This window comes from Solanum dulcamara, chromosome 11 (genome assembly GCF_947179165.1).
Source record: "Solanum dulcamara chromosome 11, daSolDulc1.2, whole genome shotgun sequence".
Lineage (NCBI taxonomy): Eukaryota > Viridiplantae > Streptophyta > Magnoliopsida > Solanales > Solanaceae > Solanum > Solanum dulcamara.
Window position 1 is genome coordinate 56,686,389 of NC_077247.1, and position 15,729 is coordinate 56,702,117.

General features: G+C 34.4%; 1 long non-coding RNA gene across 1 annotated transcript; it reads right to left on the minus strand.

Moving 5' to 3' along the window:
- Nucleotides 1–1,461: 1,461 nt before the first annotated feature.
- Nucleotides 1,462–4,873, minus strand: LOC129873815 (uncharacterized). Its single transcript, XR_008762780.1, has 3 exons — nucleotides 4,463–4,873; nucleotides 3,400–3,443; nucleotides 1,462–2,407 (listed from the first exon to the last, which is right to left on the minus strand). It is a non-coding gene; the product is annotated as an uncharacterized LOC129873815 (long non-coding RNA).
- Nucleotides 4,874–15,729: the final 10,856 nt, after the last annotated feature.

Below are 15,729 nucleotides of genomic sequence, written 5' to 3' on the forward strand. Positions count from 1 at the left end.
CGTGGTAACACTAAATTCTCTTGTAGTTCCAATTTAGCAAAACACAAAATTAAGATGGAAATTTTGTGGGACTCTACAATATGAGCCCAATCTCTGTTAGGGTCCGTGAAGGTTACTCTACTCTGAATTGCAGATATAAAAGGTAACATATTCTCTTGAAGAGGCACTTCGTAGCTTCCTAACCGTCTATTTTAATCGTGCCAGTTGTAGGAAAGCCCGTCTTTTTTTGCCTACTCCTGGGAGGCACATCGAAATCTCATAAACTAATAGGATATTCATAAAGATATTAAGGCATCAAATATTGTTGGCAAGAAGCCATCTCTGAATCTAAAGCTTCAAGAGAAAGATGAAGAGAAAACAAAGAAGAAGGAGAAGAAAGCGAACGGACACAGAAGTCTCCAGAAGTAGCAGAAGATATTTATGTGTCCAAGATAATGGACAAAAGACATCACAGCCGTTGATTCCAAGATTGCATCACAGCCATTGATTCTCAATATTGCATCACAGCCATTGATGCTCAAGATAATATCACAGCCATTGAAAGTAATTTTGATGGATCAAATCTGGACCATACATCTCAGCATATAATACCTGTATATAAAAATAAATTTAGTTAGTTTGTTATTTACTTAATCAATGAGAATAGCACAAATATGTAGGATTTTTTGTTTTCTTTAATAGATTATTAATTAGGTATTTGTATATAAGATGTACAGAGACAATATTGAAGAGATATACAGAAATTTCCAAAATTCATTCATTTTATCTTGGCTTTCTAACATGGTATCAGAGCAATAATTTCGATCCATATCAGAATTTCTGTAACATCATCTTCAACACTGTTGTCTCAGATTCCTTTACTCAACAAAGGCTAGACAAAAATGGGTGACAATGCTGCATCAGCTGATACTGCCAATAACACAATGGTGACTTATGATGTAGGTCATTCATATCATCTCAATCCTTCAGATTCTCCTGGGATGAATCTCATCCATTCTATGTTTGATGGAAGAGGTAAACCACTTGTTCTGATTGTCTTGGGTAAATCATTTCATAATTTTCTTTACCTTAATTTGCAATACTTTAGGCATATTATCTTGATTCGTTTCTCTATTTGTGACTCAAACTTTTCCATTGCCCCTTTACTCAAATTTGCTCTTAGCTCTCTTGCCACGCATCCTATTGTAATCTTCACACGAATATGTGTAGGTGCGTAAATCAACCCACAATTATCTTAACGTTGCCATACTAGTCTGTATGCAGACCTTATATTTTCTCTTACCTCTTTCAGTTGATATCAGGGCTCAACTATGGCTTTTGCCCTCAATACTAATTATATCTCTTTAGTTGTGCCTCAAACCATCTTATACTTTTCTTTGATGTATCTAAAATATTGCAATCACATTATTGCTACTGAATTCTTATTCTTTTTATTTCTAGAAAAAAAATTGGGCAGAGTTTCCTCTGTATTTCATACTATCCCAAAATCTGCACGCATAAAATACCAACAATGCCTCACAGGGCCAACATATATATATTCATATCATATCATATCTCAACCACACAGGGCGCCCAATATCAACAACAGTATGAAAATGATGGACTTACCTCGTATGTCCAACTCGAACTGCATCCGTTACACTTTCCTATCTACTTTTCCTATCAATTTTTAACTTTACATATCAATCATGTTACAATATTCTTACCTTATCCAGCATGCCTCCTTCGCACCATTACTTACCTGTATACTGTGTAGCTTCCAATATCATCAGTCACTTTCTTTTATCGATGCCATTTTTCAACTGATATTAAAGGTTAGAAAAAGAATTGCATGTCCTATTGTTGGGCTCTATCACACGATCTTAGATATGAAAGAAATGAAACATCCTAAATGTCCTGTAACCTCCTGTTTATAGATGTGGTGCACAACACACCGATAAACAAGACTCTACTAGACACGGTCTGTAGACATTCCGAGGACCAAACCGCTCTGATACCACTTTTGTCACGACCCAACCCCGTAGGCCGCGACTGGTGCCCGAGTTGGGCACCCAAACATACCCTAATCCCAAATTAGCCTTTTTAATCGAATAAACATATGTAGTGATTAGAAGAAATTACTAAATATATCATAAAAGTAGATATAGGCACGAGGGTTGATAGACCGTCACAAAATACACAAAACCCAAACCATATATACAAAACCCACAACATAACTCTGTCTACAGACCTCTACAGATGATAGCATAGCCATATGATGGGACAGGGCCCCGTCGTACCCCTGACCAACATATTCAAATATACAGAGATAAAGTCAGTACCAAAATACAAGCTCCGAACAAGGGAGCACTGTCAATAACACAGCAGATGTCCTAAACCGGCGGATCAGCAAATCAAATTTTGGTACCTGCGGGCATGTAACGCAGCCCCCGAAGAAAGGGGGTCAGTACGAAAAATGTACCGAATATGTAAAACATGAACTGTAATAAGTAAAACCATAATCTGAATAGTAGGTGCAGAAAACGAAATAAATGTTCAAAATTTCAAAATGCTTATCATAATCACAAATCATATATGCAAAGACATATGCCATATCCGGCCCCATGTCATGGGACTCGGTGAACAAAACGTGGTCGCCCTCCTGTCATTGGCGCCACAACACATCATAACACCAGAGTAGGGAATATCTCCGTAACAGATCATATCATATCAGATGGCCATATCAAATCATATCAAATCATATATGTACATGGCACAGCATAACTCCGTGGCATAACATACACCACAACCCATGTACATGTCATACCTGCCCCCTCACGTCGGGGCACGGCGAAAAATGCAGAGAAGTACGCTTGATAACATATCCTGGCCCAGGCTCAGTGAAAGAATGGTTACAGTATTCACGAGTAGAGTAGTGAGAAACTAAATGCAATTTAAAATATAAAAACATTTATAGAGACTTAATAGCGTAATCCTGATGACAAGTCATATAAAAGAAACTGAGCTATAATCATAGTGTACTTCTTTCCTATGTCACGATGGTCTATGTCAAAACAGTCTTTCAGAAATCATTTTCCATATTTCGAAACATAATATGGGGATCAATTGAATAATTGAAATAACTATCATTTAAAAATCCAGATAATAGTTATTTCAAGTAACTTTCGATTGTCATTATGAATTATACTAAAGCATGAATTATATCAAAAGATGAATTATACCAAAATAGGATGGCTGGAATCAAACTCATGTATCAAAATATAAAGATATAATTTTTAGGAATTTACGAACATTAGCCATCCTAGTGTCTCTAAGAATAGGAGTTTCTTTGGAATTTATACCTTCGTCCGTTTGTTTCATATAAATCATGCCAAAAGAAAGAAGGTTAGCTTTACATACCTTTAGTGTTTATTCACACACAACATGTATATGCTGCCTCATACCTATATTAATAGGTTAAGCGTTATGGTTAATATATGGAAAGGCATAAAACGTTTTTATCGTTAGTAGATTATTTCTAACAAACAAAAAAAAACTGGACAGCACCTCCCCTTAACTTCATCACCCTTTTTCGAGTATATAAAAGTAAAACTGGGTTTTAGAGTCTAAATGAAAGTTTTAGCTCTATCAAATAGCTTTCCAAAACATCTTTAATCAACCAAAACGGAGATTTACACAAGGAGTTGTGCTAAATTTACTAACAGCAGTCCCATCCAAAAACGGGTTTGCAAAACACAAAATTCTGGGTAGCAACTCCCTTATATTGCTCACTTTTTTTCCACTTTCAAATTAGTCATAAAATCCCCAAGCAACATCAATAATCACACCTTCAAATTCCATGTCAAGACAAGCCAAGACGATATTCAAAAATACTCCAAATCTGTCCATTTTAATACCAACACTAATCATGGATTTTCTTGCTTCCAAGTCCATTTAATACAAGTTAATATCTTCATTATAACCTTAATTATCATTAATATTCCAATCTCAACAAGAACAATAACAACCTATCAAAATAGCCCTTAACTAACAACATAAAGATGTTCAAAAACCTCATGAACACCTACCACAAGCCAAGCAAAACACCTATAATTTTTACACCTTATTTCATACTATTTTTCAATAATTTTCGTGACCTATTGCAGCAGCCCCTCAACATAAACATCACTCATTTAAATTCAAGAAAGCCATGTTAATATCACCACAAGTCCTACCATAGCCCACAAACGAATTTCAACCTCAACTTTAACCATTTAATCCCTTCATTCTCATCCCAAAATCCATAACAATAACAATCAAATACTAAGCAAAATTAATTCATTATTTTCCACACCAAAACAGCCCCAAACGTCTCCTACCATGCCTCAACATCAACACCCATAATTTCATACATTCATCAACTCACACAAGCTTCAATTACCTTCAAGATGAGGGAAAAACGAAAAAGGAGATGAAATCTTACCTTAGGCTTTTATGAAACAATTTGCTTGAAAATTTGAGGGCTTGGTCAAAAACGTTTTTTTTGCTTCTCTAATGGATCCATCCTTGCTTCCATAACCTTGAATAATCACCACACTTAATCCCTCAATTTCTCCCTCACTCTCAAGCTTGTCCGCCTCTCTATCTCGTTACTTCTCTCTATTCTTTCTTTCTCAAAAGTTTAGGAAATTTGGAGAAGATGAGGAATTCTCTCTCTTTCTTGAACATTATGGAGTTGGGACACGTTTTTGGCTGCTATTTTGGTCAAAATGAAGACCATGTGTGCTGCCCAAGGTGACTAGATGTCCCCTACTAAAGCATGGGCCAATTAGAATTGGCCATGTGGCAGTGGGATCACTTTTCATCCCACTATTTAATTTAATTCATCTCAATTAATCTCAAATTTCCACTTAATAATTCAACCATGGTTAATTAATCCCTAATCTCAATTAATATTTCTATATCAGTAGAAATTTGAAAACCGGTCGAGCCATTTTTAAAATTCGGAATTAAAATTCGCAGCCAGCACATTTGTTCAGTAAAACTGTCATATCTCTTGATACCGATATCGAATAAATTACCACAACCTATGGTTGGAAAGATAATCCAATTATCTACAACTTTTATTTTATAAGGTTTCCCAAATTCCTGAGCCATGATGGCGTTATGGTCTCCCCAAGTCAGATTGCCCAAAAACATAACTTAAAAACATCTTTTTGGAGGGCTCACACTTGGATTTGGCTCAAGGGTCCTCCTTGAGTTGTGTTTAACTTCACATACATTATCCAGATAAATTATCATATGTCCTTTTTATAAAAATATATTAAGTGGCCTCCACCTCAGCTCACGGTTAAGCCATCTATAGCCATAGTAAAACAATATTTTTTTTGGGGTGTAACAGACTCTATCTAATCAAGCCTACTAAAATAGAGCCAAGCCAAGTCAAGGAAGTCTTTTCTATCCAAAAAAGGAGAAACTCCATAGTTCCTAGGGAAGTAGTTTCAATTTCAAAAGAAGTGGACTCCAAAATTGTTCCTAGTTCCATTTAGTGTCCAATACAGAATGTAATACTTCTTCTGTTGATGTGCATGCAAATACTATTTCTAATGTAAGATTATGGCACATCAGACTAGGACACCTACCTTTTCCAGCAATGAAAAATTTAAGTTTCATTCAATTTCCTTCTTGCTCAAATTATGTGTGTCCTATATGTCCTCAAGCAAGACAAAGTAGGTTATCTTTCCCATTGAGTTTTATTAAAAGACAGAGAATATTTGAATTAATCCACATTGACACTTGGGGTCCATTTAAGGTAGCTACTTATAATGGTTATTCTTATTTTTTAACCATAGTGGATGACTATAGCAGGAGGACATGGACTTTTCTTCTGAAAACTATCCAGTCCTTAAAGATTTCTTGTCAATGGTGGAGAGACAATTTGAAGTAAAGGTTAAGAAAATAAGGTCAGATAATGCCTTAGAGCTTGGAAAAGGATCACTAGAGGCCGCTTATCTCAAATCAACAGGGATCATTCATGAGACATCTTGTGTTGCTACCCCTCAACAAAATGAAATTGTTGAAAGGAAGCATAGACATCTTTTGGAAATAGCAAGAGGACTATATTTCCAGTTTAAAGTTCCTATTCAATACTGGGGTGAGTGTATACTCACTGCCACTCACATTATTAACAGACTGCCTACTAAGGTCTTGTCGAACAAATCACCATATCAAGTTCTTTTCAGAAAATCACCATCCTACAACAGTTTTAGGAGTTTTGGATGTTTATGTTTTGTTTTCAGTCTAACACAAAATAGAGACAAATTTCAACCTAGAGCTAAAACCTTTGTTTTTTGGGATATTCTCAGACTCAAAAGGGGTATAAAATTCTGGATATGAAAACTAGAAAAGTGTTTGTTTCTAGAAATGTCAAGTTTCATGAAAAACACTACCCTTTTGCCAAAGTTCCTAATTCAGATTCCACCCTTTTCCCACCATTTGATCTTTCTACTGAACCTACACAACCTATCCCTATCTCACCACCTTTTAACTCACTTGATACACCTCTTCTCTCACCCACACACTCATCTAACACTCCAAGATTTTCCTTAGGCTCACCATCTGCTTCTCAATTCTCTCCTCATAATACACCTCCTGGCTCTCCTACTCCTATTCCTAACCTTCAACACTCCAATGCAAAAATTCTTCCTATCTCCACTAGACAATCAACCAGAGTTAAACAGACACCAGCTTACCTTCAAGACTTCATATACAACAACATCCAGTTAACTGATGTTACAAGTTCTTGCTTCATTCATCCCACAACACCAACCTCTTTCTCTTTTGCATCTCTATCATTCTCCAACCAGACTCTTCTCCAATCTTTTTCACAAATTTCAGAGCCTACAAGTTATGTTGAGGCAAGCCAACACGCAGGTTGGATCAAAGCAATGAAAGCTGAAATTCAAGCCCTACAAGAGAATAACACATGATCAGTAATGGAATTACCAGCAGGGAAGAAACCTTTGCCATGTAAATGAATTTTTAAAGTGAAACATAAATCAAATGGTTCCATAGAAAGACTAAAAGCCAGGCTGGTCGTAAGGGGGATATTCAGCAAGAAGGAGTAGATTTTACTGAAACTTTTTCCCCAGTGGTCAAAATGACTACTATTAGGTGTCTACTCACAGTTGCTGTAAAGAAGGTATGGAAAGTGTCTCAACTTGATGTCAATAATGTCTTTTTACATGGTGAATTACAAGAGGAGGTCTATATGAGATTCCCAACAGGGAGTTTATTTTTCATCAGATTAAAATTTGTTGCAAAAATGCGCACATGGAAAAAAATGGGAGTCAACTATCAAAGGAAATTATTTGCATACCTCTTAATGAAATCAAAATAAACTGACTATGGTTTCCTGCTATGTCTAAATGCAAGAAAAAGAAACATTTAATTGTTTATTGAGAAGGACCAATCTTAGGAAAACAAAGTTGTTCTAATTCATCATGAGATTCCACAACAAACCAGCAAGATGAGAATCTAATTCCAATTGATACTAATTTATGTAAACACTAAAATTGATCAGTCTCTTCAACCTGTTATCCATTACCAGAGAGATATTTTAAAGGGTGTGATACTAAGTATTGATTTCTTTTATCCGGGAATAACCTGAGACAAAAGCGTGACATGTAAATGCAAACATACAGCCCATGCATCTACCCTTGTAATCTGATCTCGTTGGTCCTTTCATTGACTAATAGAATCAGAAATCTCTCATGCACAAGCACCTGTGTCATATGCGTAAGCTTACTACAGTAAATAACTGAGCAGCCAAATTGACAAAATAATTGAGGTTGCCTTTTTCGAACTGTTTGGAAATGCTTTATTGAAGCCAAGGGTCTATCGGAAACAAGCTCTTTATTTCTACGAGATAGGTTAAAATCTGCGTACACTCGATCGTTCCAAAACCCGACCACTTGTGAAATTACACTAGGTATGTTGTTGTTGTAATTGAGGTTGACTTCCATTTTGCAGGGAAGATCACTATAATGAAAGACGGGGCTCCGAGAACTTGACTGATCAAAGAGATCCTTCAAGTTTTTATTCTTATTTGAGTTCAAAGATCTTGAAACCCCAGATAGACTTAACACTTTGTTTGGATTGTTTTATTTTTTCCTGGTAACCAATGTAAATTACTATTGAAAAACGAAAAGCAATACACGTAAAGAGCACTCAATCTCCTAATCACCCTTATTAATAAGGGTACTAAGAGAGTTAAGCCTTCGATAGAGCTCTAGTTAAATCTTTGCAACAACCAACTACACCTATTTGCCTTTCTAGACAGTTTTACTACCTCAAGTCTATCTAAAAATTGTGTATCTGTATTTACAGGGATGCCTTTAAACAGTTTCCAGTTCCTTGCTTTCCAAACTTGGTATATCACTGCTCCACACAATGCAGCAATAAGTTCCTTGTGAAATTGCTGCCATTGCTTCCTTCTGAGTTGTTTACGATACATTTGGCTGTTCCAGTAGGAATAAGTGTCCCAAACCATTTTTGCATTTCAGTTTGGACCCTCACTATCCATTCACAAGTAGGAAAACAGATGGATATGAGTATCCTCCATTGATTTATCACACAAGCAGCATGTGTCATCTTCCACTGGAATATTTAATCTCTTGAGCTTCTCTTTGGTTAGTAATCTGTCTTGCATAGCTAGACACAATATGAACCTATGCTTAGGTTATACTCTCTAAGTCTAGCATGTTGCCCCAATAATGTATTGTAACTCTGCGTGAGTGAGTAGTTTCCCCCGGGAGTGAGCAAGTAAGCATCAGATGAATACCAACCCTGCATCTCTGCTTGGATAGTTGTTACGTATTGTTTCATAATGTATCGTACTATATTGTATCGTACTATATTGTTTTAATGAATACAACATTTGGATAGACTGGATCGTTTTCCATCGTTAGATAATATTACACATCAACAATTTATGGATAAACCTACAAGATATGTAAATAGCCCAGCACCCACTTAATGCTCGTTTGATGCCAGTGAAAAGCTTTTTACCTAAAATCCCTGACTTCATTGTTCAAGGTAGAGGGGTTTTTTCTACTAGGCTATACCTCCCTTGACTCTATATCTTCATACCTTTAGTGACAATGGTAACGTTGACACCCATATATCTTGTTTTACATGCTGGAACTCCTGATTTTATTCAGCAAATATAAGATTTTACAAACTTTTAGGTTAGGGGTTTGATGCATGAAAGTGAGCATGTGATGTCAACGGTCAAGATCCCCAAGTTAGATAAATTGGATTTTATCTTGCTCTTTCTTCTGCCTCCCGTGCTTCTTCACGATTATTTCTATCTTCGTTGTTCCTATATCACTACCTTAGCGATTCTCTCTTTTTAAATTCAGTCATGCTCTTTGTTAGGTTTGATAAGAAGGGAAAAGAAAAGTCTCCAGGAAGCTGGAAACAGTTTCAAGAACTTATTTTACAAAATTATTCCAGGAGATTAAGATTACTTTCGACTTCCTTTTGTTTTTCGTGACATTCTTGGGGTTGAAGGAGTATATTGCGGTCATCAATTGGACATTCATTTTGTATTCCAGTTGGAGAATCTACTTAATTGTAGAGAAAGAGAGTAGCTTGTTATCTTAGGTATCTTCTATTTTAAGTCAAACTCACCTCACATATGTGGATTCAAACCAAGTAAACTTACACAACTGATCATGATTACCTTTTGCCTTTTCATTTATCAACATCATAATTCATTGTTGAAAGACAGTCACAGTATCATGTTCAGTACACATTTTTATCAAATCAAAAGTAAAACATATGAACCAAATTGTAATCAATAGAAGAGACTCTTTTCCATCTACACCTATTTAACATCTCTCAGAGGGTAACAAAGATATGCCTTAGCATAACTTTTCAAAAGCAAGGGACGAGCCAAAAACACCACCACCATACCCAGTGTAATTCCACAGGTAGGATCTGGGGAGTGTAGAACGTACGCAGACCATATTCCTACCCGGGGGAGGTAGAGAGATCATTACCAAAAGACCCTCAATTTAAGTAACGCATATCAAAGCAGTTTTTAAAAAAGAAATGAAATACATAAGTAAAGGAGACATCAAATAATAGAGAAATCATTACATTGCATTCATAAAACACAATAAAAACAAACAAAATGTTGTGACAACCTAAACAAAGAAACAACAAACAGTAACATAAATTGAAGGACAAGAAACCACTACACTAGTACTAACGCTACTGCTAAGTAAGGAGAACATGTAAGGTGCACCAAGCCTATCTCGCAGTAAAGCGAGACAATACTCAACTATCTACTAACTTTCTACCTTAAACTAAACCTTCATATCCTCATATTTAATGCATGATGTCTAGTCTAATTACCTATCTCCATTATTTCTTCGGCCTAACTCTATCTCTCCTTAAACCCCCCAATGTCAACCTATCACACCTCCTCACTTGGCATTTGAACATCTTCTTTTCACATGTACGAACCATCTCAGCCTCGTTTCCCTTATTTTATCCACCATGGAGACCACTCTCACCTTGTCCTGGAGATCTTCATTCATAATCTAACCTTTATTAGTATGCTCACACATCTACCTCAGCAACTTCGTTTCCACAACTCTCATTTTCTGAACATGAGAGTTCCTAACTAGCCAACACTCTGTCTTATAAAACATAGTCGGCCTAATAGCTACTCTGTAGAAGTTGCATTTATGTTTTTGTGGTACATTTTATCGCACAAGACTAAAGAGGCGAGCCTCCATATCATCCACTCTGCACCAATACGTTGTGTGACCTCATCATTGATCTCTCCATTTCCTTAGATTAAGCAAGGGACGAGTCAATGGCCATAATTCTAAAAGTAAATGGTGAATGAAGTTAATTGCCAGTAATATGAGATTTCTATCACAGAGGAGTAGAAGTGGTTTTACTTTAGAATATGAGTTAGGTTCATGGGAGTTATTTAGGAAAGCAATGTTACAGGGCAACATAATTTCCACCGGAAAAGCACCTTTACTATTCTTTATCCATTAATTAGCTTTTTGAGCTAGTCTAAAGTCCAAAGAGATGAATGGAGTCAAGTTATTCTGAAGCACAAGACATAGTTTAGTTTTTTCCTTACTTCAGCTTTTTTCATGACCTTTGAAACCATAGCAAGTTCGCTGAGTATCAAGCTCATCGAATCTCTTAGCAAATGATCCCCTACTAGTTGACACTACCAAAAAGCACCTGAAAATGAACCAAACTTCCATTGTTAGCTGTGGTTCGGAAAGAGAAAACGACAATCTGGTAGCAATAATCTAAACAAGGTGTGAATCTCCTATACAGATTTCCGCGCTAAAAAAAATTAATATTTCGCAAAAACATCAGTTCCACCAAAGTAGCTAGTCCTTCTTACATAAGCAATTTATTGAACGGTAAAGATAAGATGTTTCCATGGACTAATATAACTTAAGAGATTTGCTTCGTCATTAGCTATAGCAGAGAGACAAGGGAGGAAACTTAGTCTAATCGGGCACTTGGATACAAATCCAAAGGTAGTTCATCTCCTTCTAAGAAAAATATCCAATGTTTTCATTTTAGATTGGATGCTGTCTAGTAAGAATAAAACTAACATGGCATTGGCTTTCATTTTGAAGCGTGATACCTAATGTTAATGAATAAAATGGAGGTTTATCACAAAGTAGTAAAACGGTAAAATAGACAATCGAACAACCAACCTTTTTTCTTCTTTACAGCTTCAAAGAATTTTGATTACGCATTTTGCATTATCCGCAGCGTGAAATCCCTCAAAGGCTTCAACAGCTCAATGTACTTTCCCCTCCGAACACTTTTACCACCTTTTTATCATCCCTGCTCCCTAAACAACCAATCAGCAAATACACATAAACGTTTGCACCTTGTTTGGATGGTTGTTACCTATTTTATTATATTGTATTATTTGCTTAAATACAATGTTTATTTTGATTGTTTACTTAAATTCTATTGTATGCTATCGTTTAAACAATGTGCCCGACGACGCGAGAACTGAAACGATTACATAGGGATGAAAGAGATGATCAGTTGAGGAAGCGGGAAAAGGAACAACGCCGTAAGGACTAGTTTAGGGCTAAAATTATTACGTTTAGTTTGGTCCTACAAATATAACTGAGCATTTTTAATTTTTTTAGCTTTGCTAAAATAGAGCACTCTGGTCTTTTTCAACAAAAACAAATTAAAAATAATTGTGTTAAACCCATATGGTACCACTTAATCTATAAAATATAAAATTCATCCAACAATCATTCTTCCTTTTGATAGATATCCGGAAGTCATATTCCTAATACTTCCTCCGTCTTTACTCGTTTATTATGCTATTTTGAAATGTCTATTAATACTTATTCAATATATGAAATTAAAAAAATAATTTTAATTTAATTCATAATTTATTATTATCATTAATTAGTAGTTATTTTTCTATTATATTTTTTAAGATATTGTATTTATTATATTCAAATGATAATATGATAAATTATTCTTTTATTTATAGTTTCTTAAGAATTATGCAAAATTAATAATGAAAAATATTGCTGAAGGAGGGAGTATTTAATAGCTTTATTTCAAGGCTGATTTATTGAACTTCTCGTCTTGAACTGCTTCCATGAAAAATCAATACATTTGAGGCAAGAACATGAAGTTCTTTGAGGCCAATTTTTGTTACAATGTTGCATTTACTTGCAACACATTAAATAGTGGCGACAAAATCAAACTTAATCTATCCAATCTATTTGATCCATTTAATTTTAGACGAGTTATTGATCTGTCCATTTATTAGCTTAATTCATTTTAATTCAATCAATTTCAACTCATTAGAAATTAGATTGATATGTAACCCAAACTAACTCAAGAGAAATCTTGTCAATTTTTTTTTAAAAAAAATTGACATGTTATATATAGTCATAATAAATATAAAAGTAATTTTATTAGATACTAAAATATTATAAAAGAATAAATAAAATAATTAAAACTAGTAAGAAACTGGTTGGGTCAAATCTTGACTTATTCTATAACCAGTACCCAACACATTTTTATCTAGCCCACAAACAAATTTGAATGTTGGGTTGAATCTTGACGTGTTTGTTATATGTAAACTTTACCTAAATTCCATAATGAAAAAACTCAATTACAATATATTCCTCATTTTTCTTAAATTACCCGATTTCTCTTCTTTTTTCATATTTCTGATACATTACTTATTTTGTTGATACATCATGTTTTGTTGTAGAATAATTAATGTTGTTGAGTTATTTATGGATAGTAACGTAAATTAAGGTAAGATTCCTTGTTTCAATCAATTATTTAATTAAATAAGAGAATTAACTCATACAAAGCGTAATAGTTATAAGGGACTTGAAAAGGTAAAAAAAACAGATCATAAGCAAAGCATAGGATCGTACCAAAACTTCAATCCAAAATTCAAAATTCATCAAGCCATTCGAGATGAATATCTCGATTTTTCTGAGACATTCTGGAGTTTGGCTATCCGAGGTGAGTTATGAACGATACAAAGTGATGGAATCGTAGTAGACGACAATATATGTTACGTGAATCTAAAATCAGCAGTAAAGTTTGATACATTGATAACTGATACATGACCATTCGACAGATTTAGTGTTGATACATTGAAGATTGTTGGATTAGTTTTCAACAGATTTGTGGTTGATACATAACATCTTGTATTGATATAAGTTGTAGATATAGATGCATTAAAGTTTGATACATGAGAATCTGATACATAAACTTTCATCTTATTTTTGAGTTTGATACATGAGAGTAATTGATACATGACCATTCGACAGATTTAGTATAAAAATAAGGAAAATTAAAATTCTTTACATATATTGGGCTTGCTGATGTTGCTACTTGAACAAGCAGATTGTGAATCTCCACTGCATGTGAGTCCAGATTTTTGGGTTTTTGCTTCTGGTGTTTGTATAGAACAATTTTCAAGTATCGGAGTATCATTACCAAAACAGAGCATTTTTGGAGAAGATGAAGTAATGAAGCTGAAATATCCTCCTAGGCCACCATCATCGTCGACGGTAAATAGTAGTTATGAATAGGTTCATCCGTCCAGTGTACTCTCTTCTTTATCCACCATTACTCTATTTGACACTTGTATTGCTCTATTTGACATATTCAACAGCTTTATTATTGATACATTGAAGATTGTTATATTAGTTTTCAACTGATTTGTGGTTGATACATAACATCTTGTATTGATATAAGTTGTAGATGTATCAGAAGTAGTAAAGTTTGATACATGAGAATCTGATAGATAAACTTTCATCTTATATTCAAGTTTGATACATGAGAGTAACTGATATATGACCATTCGACAGATTCGACATATTAAGGGTTGATACATTGAAGATTGTTGTATTAGTTTTCAACTGAATTGTGGTTGATTCATAACATCTTATATTGATATAGGTTGTAGATATTTCAGAAGCAGTAAAGCTTCTGAAATATGAGAATCTGATACATAAGAATAGCTGATACATGACCATATCTGATACATTCGACAGATTAAGGATTGATACATTGAAGATTGTTGTATTAGTTTTCAATTGAATTGTGGTTGATACGTAACATCTTGTATTGATATAGGTTGTAGATGTATCAGAAGAAGTAAAGCTTCTGATATATGAGAATCTAATATATAAGAATAGCTGAGACATAACCATATCTGATACATTCGATAGATTAAGGGTTGATATATTGAAGATTGTTATATTAGTTTTCAACTGAATTGTAGTTGATACAAAACATCTTGTATTGATATAGGTTGTAGATGTATCAGAAGCAGTAAAGCTTGATACATGAGAATCTGATACATAAACTGATACATGAGAATAGTTGACACATAAGAATAGTTGATACATAGCCATAGCTGATACATTCGATAGATTGTTATATTAGTTTTCAACTGAATTGTGGTTGATACATAACATATGGTATTGATATAGGTTGTAGATGTATTAGAAACGGTAAAACTTGATACATGATAATCTAATACATAAACTTTCATCTTAAATTCAAATCTGATACATGAGAATCTGATAATAGCCTACTAAATTATTGAATATCCAAAAAAAAATATTTACTATTGGTACAAAAACAAAATTGTACATTCTACTACTACAAAATTCAAAAAAAATAATTTAAGATTTCTGATACATAAACTTTGAGCGTGTAGTTACAGAAATAACTTTTTTCTCTTTTTTCTTAAAGCTTTTTCAGAAGGCTCAACAACTTCCGACCCAGAATTCGAAGATTGAACATTCTTTCTCTTCGCCATTTGCAGATTCATTGTCCCTAATAAATTATTCCTCATAATGGACCTATTTTCTTGAAACCCATGAACATTAAGATGAAAAAGTTGGTAAAACAGAACTTGGGACTGAAAGTTTAGTTGGCTCAGACAATGTTTCAGATTGTTTCTCTTCAGCCACCTTTAATTTAGGTGTATACATGGTAATATACTTGTTTTACATTCAGAGCCTTCCACATCATCTGCTAAGCTCAAGCTAGTGCAACAACAAGATATATCAGGATTTGAGAATTTTTCTACAAAACCTCCTGCAATGATACAAAAGTAATGTTCATGATACATAAACACTAGTCCAAATTGTTTATCAAAAAATAGATCAAACTATATCAGAT